At 44.9% G+C, this 14,792-nt stretch overlaps 1 pseudogene; it reads left to right on the top strand.

The window, feature by feature from the left end:
• Nucleotides 1–1,955: 1,955 nt before the first annotated feature.
• On the top strand, nucleotides 1,956–2,906 carry LOC137228646 (small ribosomal subunit protein uS2B-like; annotated as a pseudogene).
• The last annotated feature ends 11,886 nt before the right edge of the window (nucleotides 2,907–14,792 follow it).

Genomic DNA, 14,792 nt, shown 5'->3' with positions numbered 1-14,792 from the left:
TTTGAGGAGGTGGCCCATGGGGGTGGCTGGATTTATGTCACGTAGCTCCAGCTTAACACCTAGAACCAATGGTGGAGGATGAAAGGCAGTGGAGTTCAGCTCCACATAAGGAAGGGACTTTCTAATACTGGATCTAGCCAATGCGGGCCAGGGCCCCTGGGTGAGCTGGGATCCTGGAAGTGGGCAAGCAGACACTGAAACGCCATCTGGGAGGGGAGCTGCAGCAGTGACCTCGTCAATGTTAGGATGATTCCAGGGATGACCAGATTACCCTGTATGGCTCTGACTAGGAAAAGAAGCCAGAGCTTTAGTGAGCAGAGTGAAGACAGCATTCCTGGGCTTTGCTTAGGCCAGTAGGACAGTCCCACCAAGCCAGAGCACCTCTGTCTCCCCAGCAGCTCACCTTCTGCCACCCGCCCCAACTTTTCCAGCATCTAAGGTGAGTAGACACAACAAATCCTGAGGAAGGACCAGGACCTCACGGCTCCTCAACATTGTGTCTGGGACTCCGTGGCCTCCCAGATGTGCGGCCTCTCCACCACCACCACGGAGGCTGCCCCCCCACCCCGAGTCCAGCTTGGACCATAGTCCCACGTGTTCCCAAAGACCTCTGGCCCCTCCCAAAGGCAAGACGGCTGGCCTGCCTGGTGAGTCTCCTCCTTCCATCACCTGTTTCTCTTCCTTCGACCCTTGAGTCACTGTCCCTACATCACACAGGTGAACAAGCCTCAGGCTTCAGGTTACAAATCCTAAGCGGAACCGGAGGGCTGTGCCCTTCCTCCCACTTTACCAAGAGCTGGTGAAGAAGAGGAAAGGTCATCGGAGCCCCCGGAAAGAAAGAGTAGGGTGCTGCAAGATTCATCATTATGCCAGTTCACCTGGAGACAGAGGTTAGGTCAGCGCGGAGAGTTTCCCACGCGCAAAGCCATCACCCACTGACGAGTCCAGCAGATACACATACACTGTACGGTTTCATATTTGCGTTCACTGCTCTGGTTGGATTTATTAAAAGAAAGAGACAGGCTTCCCTGGTGGCGCAGTGGTTGAGAGTCCGCCTGCCAATGCAGGGGACGCGGGTTCGTGACCCGGTCCGGGAGGATCTCACATGCCGCGGAGCGGCTGGGCCTGTGAGCCATGGCCGCTGAGCCTGCGCGTCCGGAGCCTGTGCTCCGCAACGGGAGAGGCCACAACAGTGAGAGGCCCGCGTACCACAAAAAAAAAAAAAAGAAAGAGACAGTGATTTTTAAAAAGGTAGAGAAAGGGGACTTACAATAGCACACAGGGATAATGGGTTGTTGCACTGGATGCATTATTCCCCAGGGGCCGGAATAAAGAATTAGAGCAGTGAGATCTTATTTGATGTTTCCATACGCCTGTTGAATTTTCAGCTTGGATGCAATACCAAGCAGACCCAGTAGCCAGCCCCTCCCTTCTCAGCACTGCCACGACAAGTTTTAAGGGAGACCAGTTCAGGCTTATTAGACACTTTTATTATTCAACTTATACCCCACCCAGATCCGTGGGCACAAATCACTTTTACATAACCCATGTATTCACGCACATATAGTTAGCAACTTTGTGTCTCGGAGTTTAGCAGCAAACTCAAAGTTGAAAGCAACCGACAGCCAGACTTTTATTTTCACGGTACTGTTGATAACCCCGCTCCACGGGCTCATCTGCCCAGTGAACGTGCCATGGGCAAGAACGGACGGTGGGCTGGCACACCCAAGACCTGGCCTCTGCACTGGCTCTACTGCTAACTTACTGGTAGCCTTCAGAAGGCAGAACCTTCCCTGCCTCTGTGATCATACCGGCTCTATGTACTTCAGAGAGCAATGGGGAAGAGATGATAAGATCATGAACAGGAAAGTGCTCAGAACAATAGGAAGTGCTTTAAACCTATAAAATTAGGTGCCATGTAGTCAGAATCAGGTTTAAAAAACGGGATCTGCTTTCCGCGCCTGACAGGGGTCCATACGGCTTTGTCCTGGATTCCCGTCGTAACTTAAAGGGAAACTTTCACAATGTCCGGAGCCCTTGACGTCCTGCAAATGAAGGAGGAGGATGTCCTCAAATTCCTTGCAGCAGGAACCCACTTAGGTGGCACCAACCTTGACTTCCAAATGGAACAGTACGTCTACAAAAGGAAAAGTGATGGCATCTACATCATAAATCTGAAGAGAACCTGGGAGATGCTTCTGTTGGCAGCTCGTGCCATTGTTGCCATTGAAAACCAGCTGATGTCAGTGTCGTATCCTCCAGGGATACCGGCCAGCGAGCTGTGCTGAAGTTTGCTGCTGCCACTGGAGCCACTCCTATTGCTGGCTGCTTCTCTCCTGGCATCTTCACTAACCAGATCCAGGCAGGCTTCTGGGAGCCAAGACTTCTGGTCGGTGGTTACTGATCCCAGGGCTGACCACCAGCCTCTCCCAGAGGCCTCTTACGTTAACCTGCCTACCATTGCTCTGTGGAACACAGACTCTCCTCTGCGGTATGTGGACATTGCCATCCCATGCAACAACAAGGGAGCTCATTCAGTGGGTCTGACGTGGTGGATGCTTGCCCGGGAAGTTCTGCGCATGCGTGGCACCATCTTCCGTGAACACCCATGGGAGGTCATGCCTGATCTCTACTTCTACAGAGATCCTGAAGAGGTTGAAAAGGAAGAGCAGGCGGCAGCTGAGAAGGCTGTGACCAAGGAGGAACTTCAGGGCGAATGGACCGCCCCACCTCCTGAGCTCCCTGCTCCTCAGCCCGAGGCAGCGGACTGGTCCGAAGGTGTGCAGGTGCCCTCTGGGCCTGTTCAGCAGTTCCCCACTGAAGACTGGAGTGCTCGGCCTGCCACTGCTCAGGCCACCGAGTGGGTAGGAACAACCACTGAGTGGTCTTAAGCTGCTCTTCCACAAACTCTTAAAACGGAAATACGTTGATGAAAAATAAACAGTTTCTTAAAAAAAAAAAAAAAGGGATCTGAACACAGGGCTGTGAAACATACAGAGGTCCGAGTCATGCTCTGGTCCCACCCCTCATTTCACAGGTAAGAAAGTGGGCACCATGGGCGTCACAGCTACTCGCAGGACAATGGCAAGACCAGTCAGGTTTGGATGAGACAGTTAAGGTGCGTCCCGTACTTGAATGCCCACCCAATGGCCCCTCTGCTTGATTATCTGCACTGACGAGGAGCTCACTTCCTCAAAGGCAGCGCCTTCACCTTCGAAAGGCTTAGGAGACTTTTCAGAAGCATGAGGAAGGAGAAGCAATTTCTGTGGCCTTTTCTCTACCCATCATTTGGCCCAAGAGATACTGAAGACGCCCCACAGACTGCTTCTGCTCCCTCTTCTGTACAATACTTGGTCAGTGGGGCTGTTCCCTATGATACTTCTCTCCTTCAGTCTGTGCGCCCCTGCATCACTGGCTCCTTTGTTCACTCCGCACATCAGTCTCTTTGCCGTCCCGGTTACCCTGCAATCAACGTGCTCTCATTTGCCCAGCACTAGCTCCCAGCTCATCTCTTTGGCGCGGCCACCTTGTCCTTGGCAGCCGACAGTCTGAACACTCAGGACCTCTTCGGTCACCTTGTGTCAGAGCAGCTACTGTCAGCAGCTCCTGAAACTGAACAGGAAGCTGAGGGATCAGGCCTGGACAAGCAGAGCTCCACGTGCTCCAGTCCACTGTTGATACCTGGCACAAAAATTAAGGCCTGAAACAACCCAGAGAAGCGGGCACAGAGCCTGCGGCTTGGCTAGGTGCTGGTCAGGGGCCAGCACCTTCCTTCCGGCAAGGAAGCCCCTGCACTATAGAAGATGGCAAGAAAGACCGTTGCCATGGTGACTGTCGGGCAGCCTAGACTGCTGCGGCCGGTGAGGAAAAGGCACTTAGGCAGGATCAGGATCGTAGTGAGATGCAGGAATTCACTCACAACCACTACCCAACCCACCAGGGGCGTTACCGACTCCAGCTGTGCCTGGACCGTTTCCCTTGTGGTGCACGAGGAGGAGGGGGCAGGGCTGACATTAATCACCCTATAGGAGAAGGGGAGGTCTTCAGGGGTGTGTGTGTGCACGTGTGTGTGATATGTGTCTGTGTGTGTAATGTGTGTGACTGTGTAGTATCTGTGGTGTGTGTCTTTGGGGGGTGGTCTGTGTGTGTGATACGTGATGTGTGTGATATGTGTGATGTATGTGATGTCTGATGTGTGTGTCTGTGTATATTTGTGTGATGTGTGTGGCTGTGTATGATGCGTGTCTGTGAGTGTCTCTATATGATTGCGACGTGTCTGTGATGTCTGTGTGATGTGTGTGTATCATGTGTGTGTAATATCTGTGATGTGTGTGTCTGTGTGGGGAGGATGTACTCTGTGTAATACGTGATGTGTGTGATGTATGTGATATACGTGTGATGTGTGTGTGATGTGTGTGTGTACGTGATGTGTGTTTGTGTGTGATGTGTGTCTTGTGTATGATTGTGGTGTGTGTGTCTGTGAAGTGTGAGGTGTCTGTGTGTGATGTGTGTCTGTATGTGTTGTGTCTGTGTGTGATGTCTTGTATCTGTGTGCTGTATTGTGAATGATGTGTGTGAGGTGTGTCTGTGTGTGTGATGATGCGTTGAGCTGACCAAGCATCAGTGCCTTCTTGGGCAAAGCCTCTTTCTTTTCAGGCCCAAAAGCACAGGAACTCTTGGAGCAGCTGGAGGGTGGTGACTTGAGGCTGAGCGAGTCACCCCTCCCCCGTGCCCCCGGGAGCAGTATGCATGCTCCTCTATTAGCATTAATTACAATGTGCTCTAATCATTTGTTTACAGGCTGCCTCCCCCACTGAAGGAGGGAGGAGCTCGAGCCCAGGGGCTGCGTCTCCTATTTCTGCCCGAGTGCCAGCACTACTTTGTGTCCTCGGCACAAGGTAGACATCCAGTGAGCGTCACCTGACTGAATGACTCTGACAAGGACAAGATCAGAGCATCTGCACTTCATACAGCAGTGCGCAAGATCAAGTTCATTCAAGGAGCAGCAGTGGGGCTCTCGCTCCGCTGGGCACGCGCTGTGATGGAGTCTCCTCACCACGGAGTTCACGCAGAGCGAGAGGGACACCCAGACTGTGGCCCTCCTTCTCCTGTGGCAGGGACACAGCGCCGGAGGCAGGCCCACTGTACTGGTCAGTGGCAGCGCTGGAAGAGGTGCCCGGAAGACCTCACCACGCGGGCATCCACTCTGCAGGTTACCAAGGAAGGACTGGTCTTGTTTCACATTTATTTAGTTGCTTTTAATTTACATCCAGTCCACCTGCTCTTTTTGGTGTACAGGTTTACGCGTTTTGGACAAAGGCATAGAATTGTGTAACGACAATGAAGATACAGAAACATTCCCTCACCGATCTGTTTCGTTTTCTTAAGTAACCACCCATCTTTTTTCTGGCCCCGTTTTTATTTCATATCCCCTTTTAGTGGAGACGTGTTAACTGAAAACTGAGTCAGTTCCTTCCAGTAGCCTAGTCTGATCTGCCCCTCCTCTGAGCCCTATTTGACATTTCAAAGCAAAAGAGGGCAGCACAGGAAAAAGTAAGGTGGGATGTACACCAACTCATCCTGAGAAAGAAGTATTCTCCTCGAGAATATCCCCCTTGAATCGGAAGGGCACACAAGCCAGAGAAGGAACTCTGTGAGGACAGACTTTGCCATACACCACTGGTGCACTCCTGAAAATTAGGATTGTACCTAATCCCAATTTGATCAAACAACCTATCGATCTTTGTCTCTGCTGGTCACCAATCCTCGGCTCTATTTCCGTCACCTTCCCACCTATCCATGCATACCCTTGGAGTTTCAGGGAAGCAGAAGATGGATAAAAATCACTTGCTGATAAACTTAAATGTCACTAGAGATTGCTATTATTTAGAAGGAAACTTTAAGAATATTTTTAAAGGAATAAATATTATCCCAGGAGAACGAGCACATGAGAGCATTTTTTAAAACCATAAAAGGTTGGAATCTGTCCATTCACATTACGTTGCTCTTCGAAGCGGTTCCGTAGGATGCGGCTGATTCCTTTCAAGTTTGCTGTTATTACTCTGAACACTGTTGGAACTTTGCCTCTGAAACTGCCTTCAGAGTCAGTATATGAAGCATTCAAGAAAACCAGCTTCACTTTTCATGTCGCATATGTTTTTGTCAAGTATATTTCCTCCTCCTTGATCCTTGCGAGCTAGTCTCCATTGATTTTCATTAACCTAATGTCCAACCTTGAGGCTGGGAATAGAGTAGTCAAGCATCATTAATTTGGAATCCACCATTTTGGAATAAGAAATAATTCAGACAGTAAACTTCAGCCATCCAATTGCTCTCTTCGAAGGAAGGAAACTAATCATGTATGTAAATCAGAAGGAAACCATTTAAAGCTCCTTAAAAGAGTAAACTTCTCAAGCATTCTCGAGCACACCTTAGATTAAATCACCCTTTACCCAACATATTTGTAGCTCATTATAAATTGCCTTTATTAACCAGACATCCCTCCATGGACTTGTAGAGACAGTATTTTTTTGACCTACTTCCTGTTACTGTCAGCGCTGGGGTGCAGGAAGGTTGCATGTCTTTAAAATGATCTCATAATTCAGACTTTTTTGTGGCACTCCAGCAAATTCAGACCAACCTTCCTCGCATTAGTCTGAATTAACGAAGTTTGACTGCACTGGATTGAACCATATGAAATCAGCAATATTCAACCATTTTTGACTTTAAAAATGGTGATTTTATATGGTTCATTCAATGTAACATATTTCTTTTCTGGGACTCCTTTCCAAGGAACCAAAAGCATTCCCCATTTCCATGCTTTCTTCGTATATTTTAAAGATAAAAGTAGGAGAGTGGGATTAAACACCCAGCCCCTAACCGCCTGCCCCTCAGTTCACAAGTACAGAAACTGCGAGAGTAATAGAAGAAAATCACTCAAACCACAACTGCTTCAAAATGGGACGAAAAAAGTACCAAAACAAAAATAAACAACATCAGAGAACTATCACCACTGCTTTCCCATCACCCAAACTCTTGCCCTCTCCTTCAGACCAGTCTTCCCATCTGGAAATCACTTCGGGGACAAAATATACCTTGCCTACCCGTAAGTGTAATCCATTAGAGCCCAAGAGATTCTGACTGTGTGAAGAAAACTCCAATATCAGACTCCTGAAAGGTTTGGGATGAGAGGGGAGCAAATTAAAGTTTAATAGGATGGAACCTCAGGAAATGGACAAATGTAAATTAGGACAGAGAAACAGAAATTATTCTCACTTATACAAGGCTCCTCATTAACTTATTTGATAGCATTCTGAGAATCTGTTTAATAAATGTAGGGGGCTTCCCTGGTGGCACAGTGGTTGAGAGTCCGCCTGCCGATGCAGGGGACGCGGGTTTGTGCCCTGGTCCGGGAGAATCCCACATGCCGCGGAGGGGTTAGGCCCGTGAGCCATGGCCACTGAGCCTGCGCGTCCAGAGCCTGTGCTCCGCAACGGGAGAGGCCACAGCAGTGAGAGGTCCACGTACCGCAAAAAAAAAAAGAAATGCAGGGATGTGCAAACTCAGAAGAGTGTAAGATTGACTCTCTCTGCTTCAGGGCAAGGATTTGCACTGCAGAAAGAAAGGGTTTCTGATGAGTATTAAGAACTTCCTGGATTGTGAAGGCCAGGAGAAGCTGAGGAAGGAGAGGGCGGCAGACTGTGAAATGTCCTTGTCTGGGGGTATTATAGTGGAGGAGCCCCACTTTGCGAGACTGGGGTTGATTCTGTCTTCATTTGACTTGTTTCATCTTCTGCCAGAGCAGACTGGTCCCCCTCGGCCACAGGGTGCCTCTTGAAGGCTCTGTGACCACTGGGGCAAGCCATCAGAGGACGGTTTCCTCTGAGGGCTTGGGGGCTCCTTCAGCCCTCAGGGGGGCTCCTCCAAGACTATCATTCTCCAGCAAAGACCCTATTTGTAGGAGCCACATGAGGCTTGCTGCCACCAAAGCAACAAATTCCTGAAACAGAGAGGGAGAAACAGCTACCTAAGGGAGCATCTCCTCTGCACTGAGGGGAGGGGGAGGGGAGCAAGTTATGTTTAGCTTATTTTTATTTTTAATTTTTTGTTTTTAAAAAAGATGTAGTGACTGCATCTACTCCTTCATTCAACGGGTTCAACTGGTGTTACTGAGACTCCACAGTGTCTTCAAGAGCACTGTTTCTTTCCTGCCCTCCCACAGTGTCACCTTCATCCAAAGGTCATTCCTAATTAAAGTCTCAATACCTCCCCACACTTCTGCAGCTACACGTCCAGACAGAGAGAAGTTGGGTCTCTTCAAGAAACACTCAGAAGGCTAAGAACATTTTTCCTGGTGTGTTTAGCTTATTTTTAACCAAGTGACACACAGGCATGGAGGAGGAGAATTCGAGCTGGGTTTGAAGCTACAACCTTTCCCGGGGGAGCTGCTACAAGAGGCGCTCTCCATGGACCAGCCTGGTCTCATGTGCCCCATGTCACAGGAAGGGAGCATTTCCCACTCCTGCAAAGCCAAGCAGACCCACCACTTGAGTCTCCCTCTCCCACTGACTTGGGCACAGAGTGGTAGTTTATGGCAACAATTAATGTGGCTCTAAAGGTAAACTGAAAACGCCAAGAGGAGCAAATTTTCACATGAAAATGCAAATTGTTCCTTATATGGGCTGTTCCACAGACACTATGATTCATCATTGACTGTTCAACTGTATTTCCAAGTAAGATCTCAGTGAGAAGGACAGAAAGGCAGAGCCCAAGCCTGGGGAGATTTACAGCTCCTTTTATCCAGATGTAAAGCACACGGCGTTGCAAGGGAATATTAAACCTATAAAATCTCCATCTATCTTGTAGTCCTTAGTTGAGGAGGGGCCAAAGGACACACAAGCATATACTTACATCCTCCAAAATTTGCCCTCTCCAGACATGCACACTCCTTTACTTTCACGCAATTCACCTTTACTTTCCCTTCTTACGTGAAGGCAAACTCATCCATCCACCCATCCATCCACCCATCAAGGCTTTACTGCCAGCCACATACACAACTTCTGATTAAGAAAAGGAATCCAAGTGGGTTTTCCGACGTTCTCTTGTGCCAGCATTCGTAAAGGACGCTTATTAAACAGGAAACACCAAACTTGAGAACTGGACCAGGGCTCAGTGTGTGACCCAAAAGCAATCGTCTAAAAGCTGGAACTCAAGGAAAGCTGTCCCTTAAGACGGGTCAGGAGGGAACGCTTACATAGCACTCTTGGTGTGCCAGCCCGGCTCTGAGTGCTTTATGAATATTAATTAATTTACTGAGCCCCGTAGATGAGTGTGCCCTGAGTGAAAGCTACTGGCACATCACACTCTACTTCTGGAAACTACCATGGAGAAAAATCACTTAAGCTCAGGGTGCTCGCTCCCTGAGGGGCCACACTCTGGGTCTTGTGTGGAGCCTCCGCACGTCCTATTGTGGGACAAACTAGGACCTGGGTGACTGGGCTGCCGAATGGGTGGTCTTCCCAGCCTCCCCAGGCGCCCAGATATCCTCGTGATTCTCTGTGTGTCTCTTCCTTGTAATAAGAAGCCTGACCAGTAAACAACCATGCAAAACATTATTCAAAAGAAACAAAAACAAAAATGAAAACAAAACAAAATGTTATTCCACAGATAACTTCCTGGGTACCAGGGTTTCAGGCAAAGAGTTCCTGCAGGGGAGGAGCGGAAAGGGAGCTAGAGCCAGCGCCAAGCCCTGTTGGTTTTTGAGAGCTGCTGCAACAAGCTAGGAGACTTAGAACAACAAAAATATGTCTCACAGTTCTGGAGAATTCAGAAATCACGGTGTCACAGGGCACCTAGTCCCTCTGAAGGCACTAGGGAAGAAGGATCTATTCCAGGCCTCTCTCTAGCCCCTAGCAGTTCCTTGGCTTATAGCAGCGTAACTCCGATCATCACATAGCATTCTCCCTGTGTGCATGTCTGTGTCCAAAGTTCCTCTTTTTCTAAGGACACCAGTCATGTTGGATTGGGGCTCACTGTACTCCAGCCTGAGGTCATGTTAACTAATTACATCTGCAACTGCCCTATTTCCAAATAAGGTCACATTCTGAGGTGCTAGGGGTTAGGACAACGACATAATGAAATTCGGGGGCATACAATTCAACCCGCAATACTAGCTAAAGGGTTTGAGCTTTACAAGAGAATGTCTTGGGACTGCAGCCTCCAATCATGGCGCCCCTGCATTTGAAATTTGGCCTTAAAAATCCTTCTGCCATCCTTTAGCTTTTCGGATGTCTAAAAACATATTGAGGGGCTATGTTAGGGGCCTCCTACCCCAACCACCTGTGAATGTTTCAGCAGGAGAGACGCGACGATCGGCATTCCCACAGCTCAAATGCAGCTGGCAGAGTTGCTTTGTGCATCCCACTTCCCACCCCCAGCCCCATCCCTTTGTTACTCGATTTTAAGAAAGGTATGGAATTTCTCCTTGCCTTAAACTCACTGGCTGTCCTCCCAGCATGAAGTTGCACTGAGGATGAGTTTTTTTATTTTGGGGGGTTTTTTGGCCATGCTGTGTGACTTACGGGATCTTAGTTCCCCGACCAGGGATTGAACCTGGGCCCACGGCAGTGAAAGCACCGAATCTTAACCACTGGACCACCAGGGAATTCCTGAGGATGAGTTTTTGACCATCCTTCTCATGCAGAGATACACACTCCTCCCAGATGTTCTACCTCACTACCACCCACAAGGACCACTCCTCAGATACCCGTATTCTATAGCGCAAGAAATTGAGAGCTGGTTAGACCATCTGTGGAAGTCCATCTATACTTCCCTCAACTTTCTAAACCAGGCAGAGTAAGCACCTAATTTTTTTATCAGCTTTAATGAAGTGTAATTTATATATGAGAAAGTTCACCAAATTTCATATATAATTCAGTGAGTTTTGACAAATATACACAGACTGTAACCACCACAGTCACAATAGAGAATATTTCTGTCACCATAAAATTCCCTTGTGCATCTTAGTCATCAATCTCCTTCCCCTACCTCTCTGGCAACCACTGATCTGCTTTGTCTCCACAGTGCTGCCTTGTACAGACGTGATAGAAATGAAATGATAAAATATGTATTCTTTTGTGCCCGGCTTTCTTCACCTATAGCATAATGTTTCTGAGATTCTTCATGTTGTTGCTCATTCCTTTTCACTGCTGAATAGTATTCCATTGTATTCATTTGCCAAAATTTGTTTATGCTTTTACCTGCCAACAGACATCTGGGTTTTGTCCAACTTGGGGCAATAAGAATAAAGAATGAAGATTTGAGTGTAAGTCTTTGTGTTGATATAGTATTCATTTGTCTTGGGTAGATAACTAGGAGTGGGGTTTCTGGAAGGAAGAGTAAAAGTATGTTTAACTTTATTAGAAACTGCTAAACCGCTTTCTAACGTGGCTGTACCATTTGCATTCTCAGCAGCAAGGTTCATGTTCATCAAAACTTAAAGTTGTCATTTCCTTAAGTTTTAGTGATACGGGTAGCTCACTGTGGTATTAATTTGCATTTCCCTAATGACTAATAAAGTTAATCATCTTTTCATGCATTCATTTGCTATTTATCTATCTTCTTTGGTTAAGTGTCTGTTTAAATCTTTTGCTTATTTTCTATCAAGGCATTTGTCCTCTTAAGTTTTAAGGATTCTGATCCATGAACATGTTATATATCTCCATTTATTTAAATCTTTAATTTCTTTTGGCAGTGTGTCATAGTTTTCAATGTGAAGGTCTTGCACATATTTTGTTAAATTTTCCATAATTATATCATATTCGTTCTCCATTAATTGTGATGATCCTACAGTTTTTCTTCTTTAGACAATTGATTTTCAAACGTTAAGCCAATCTAGTGTTGCTGGGATAACCTCACGTGGTCATGATATAGTTTTTGTATGTTGAAGGATTTGGATTTGTTAAGATTTTGTTAAGGAAACTGTGTCTACGTTCATGTGGAATATAGTTTTCTGTTCTTACGTCTTTGGTTTTGGTATCCAGGTAATGCTTCATAAAACGTGTTGGGAAGTGCTCTCTTCTATTTTCTGGAAGAGTTTGTGTAGACTTGATATTATTTTTCTTTAAATGATTGATAGAATTAATCAGTGAGACCATCTGGGCCTGGAGTTTTCTTTGTTGAAACAGTTTTTTGCTTTGTTTGTGAAAGATCTTAAACTGTGAATAAATTTCCTTAATAAATATTGGGATACTCAGGTTTTTTCTTTTAAGTGAGCTTTGGTAGTTTGTGTCTTTGCAGGAGTTGGTCCATTTCATCTAAGTTATCAAATTGACTGGTATACAGTTGTTTCTTTCTCTTTATTATCCTTTCAGTGTTTGTAAGATCTGTAGTAATGCCCCATTTCTCATTCCCGTTATTGGTAATTTGTATCTTTTCTCTTTTCTCCTTGATCTGTCAGGCTAGAAGTTTATGAATTTTATTCATCTTTGTGAAAAAATAGCTTTTGTTTTCATGGATTTTTCTATGTCGTTTTTCTGTTTTCTGTTTCACTGATTTTTGCACTTATCTTCATTATTCCTTCTGCTTACTTTGGGTTTAATTTGCTCTTCTTTTTCTAGTTTCTTAAGATGGAAGCTGGGACCTTTTACATGAACTCTATCTGCTTTTCTAATACAAGAAGTTAATGCTATAAATTTCTCTGTAATCACTCCTTTGGTTGTATCTCACACATCTTCATTTTCATCTTATTCAAAATATTTTTTAATTTTCCTTGTGATTTCTTACTTGACCCATGGATTACTTAAAAGCACATTATTGATTTCCAAATATGTGAGGATTTTACATACTTTTTGTGGATTTCTAGTTTAATCCTGTTATGGTCAGAAAAGATACTTTGCTATAATTTTAATCCTCTTAAGTTTATTGAGACTTGTTTTATGTTTCAGAACATAGTCTGCCTTGGTGAATATTCCATGTGCACTTGAAAAGAGTATGTACTCTGCTCTTGTTGGGTAGAATGTTTTATAAATATTAATTAGGTCAAGTTTGACCTAATAGTGTTCAGGACTTCTAGATCCTTACAGAATTTTTGTCTAATTGTTCTATAAATTTTTGAGAAAGGACCACTGGGGTTTCCAACTGTAATTGTAGGGTTTTCTATTTATCCTTTCTGTCAGCTTTGCCTCAGATATTTTGAAGCCGTATTTTTAGGTGCCTATGCATTGAGGATTGTTATGTTTTCTTGGTGAGTTGACTCTTTCATCATTATGTAATCTTCCTCTTCACTGCTGGTAATTTTCCCTACTCTGAAGTCTGATTTGTCTGATATTAGATAATAAAACCACTCCAGCTTTCTTTCAATCAATGTTATCATAGCACATCTTTTTCCATCCTTTTACTTTTAACCTACCTTTGTCTTTATATTTAACGTGGATTTCTTATAGGTGCATATAGTTGAGTTTTGCTTTTATTAATCCAACTGAACAATCCATTTATTTGGAATGTTTAGACTATTTACATGTTAATATGTAATTATTTATATTATTGAGTTTAAAACTACCATCCTATTGTTTTCTATTTGTGCCATCTGTTCTCTTTTTCTTGTTTTTTGTCTTTTTTTTTACTAATCCTATTTTTAGGACACCACTGTATCTCCAATACTAGCTATAGTTTTTTGTTTTGTTTTGTGGTTGCTTTGGAGTTTGCTAACTTATCTCAGTCTGCTTTGCAATAACGTTATGCCTCCCACATACGGAGGAAGAACTTTACAATAGTATACTTCCATTTCTCCCTCCCATCTCTTTTGCTATTGGCATACATTTATTTCAACTAATGCTATAAACCATAAATTACATTTTTTTTGCTTATAACAATTGTTATGTAACACATTTTAAAATGAGAACTAATTTATTTTATATCTATTCATATATTTATAACTTGCAGAACTCTTCATTCCTCTGTATAGTCTAAATTTTTTTTTTTTTTTTTTTTTTTGCGGTACGCGGGCCTCTCACTGTTGCGGCCTCTGCCTCTCCCGCTGCGGAGCACAGGCTCCAGACGCGCAGGCCCAGCGGCCATGGCTCACGGACCCAGCTGCTCCGCGGCATGTGGGATCCTCCCGGACCGGGGCACGAACCCGTGTCCCCTGCATCGGCAGGCGGACTCTCGACCACTGTGCCACCAGGGAAGCCCTGTATAGTCTAAATTTGTATCTGTTTTCATATTTCTTCTCCCTGAAGAATCTAATTTTTTTAAAAATTCCATCCTGCTGTAATGTATTCTCTCACCTTTTTTTGGTCTGAAAACATCTTCATTTCACCTTCACTGTTAAAAAATATTTTTTTAGGTTAGATTTCTAGGTTGAGAGTTTATTTTATCATAAGTGTAAAATGTTGCTACATTACCTCTGGTTTGCTTGGTTTATGATAAGAAGTCTGCTATCATTTCTATCTTTGTCCCTTTATACATAATATGCCTTTTTTCCTGTGGCTGATTTTGTGGTTTCCTGATTATCTCTGGCTTTTAGCAATTTGATTATGATGTGCCTTGGTATGATTTTCTTTATATTTCTCCTACTTTGATCTTGTTGAAATTGTTGGATCTATGGGTTCATATTTTTTATTGTACTTTAGAAACTGGCTATTACCTCTTGAAACATTTTTCCTGTCTCACCCTTTCCTCTTTTCCTTCTGTGACACCAGTAACATACAAAAGGCCACTTAATATTGTATCATAGGTCACTGATGCTCTGTTTATTTTTTTAGTGTTTTTTCTCTGTGCTTAATTTTGAGTCA

The sequence above is a fragment of the Pseudorca crassidens genome, chromosome 8 (assembly GCF_039906515.1).
Source record: "Pseudorca crassidens isolate mPseCra1 chromosome 8, mPseCra1.hap1, whole genome shotgun sequence".
In the NCBI taxonomy this organism is placed as follows: Eukaryota; Metazoa; Chordata; class Mammalia; order Artiodactyla; family Delphinidae; genus Pseudorca; species Pseudorca crassidens.
This window is presented reverse-complemented; position numbering and strand designations above follow the sequence as displayed.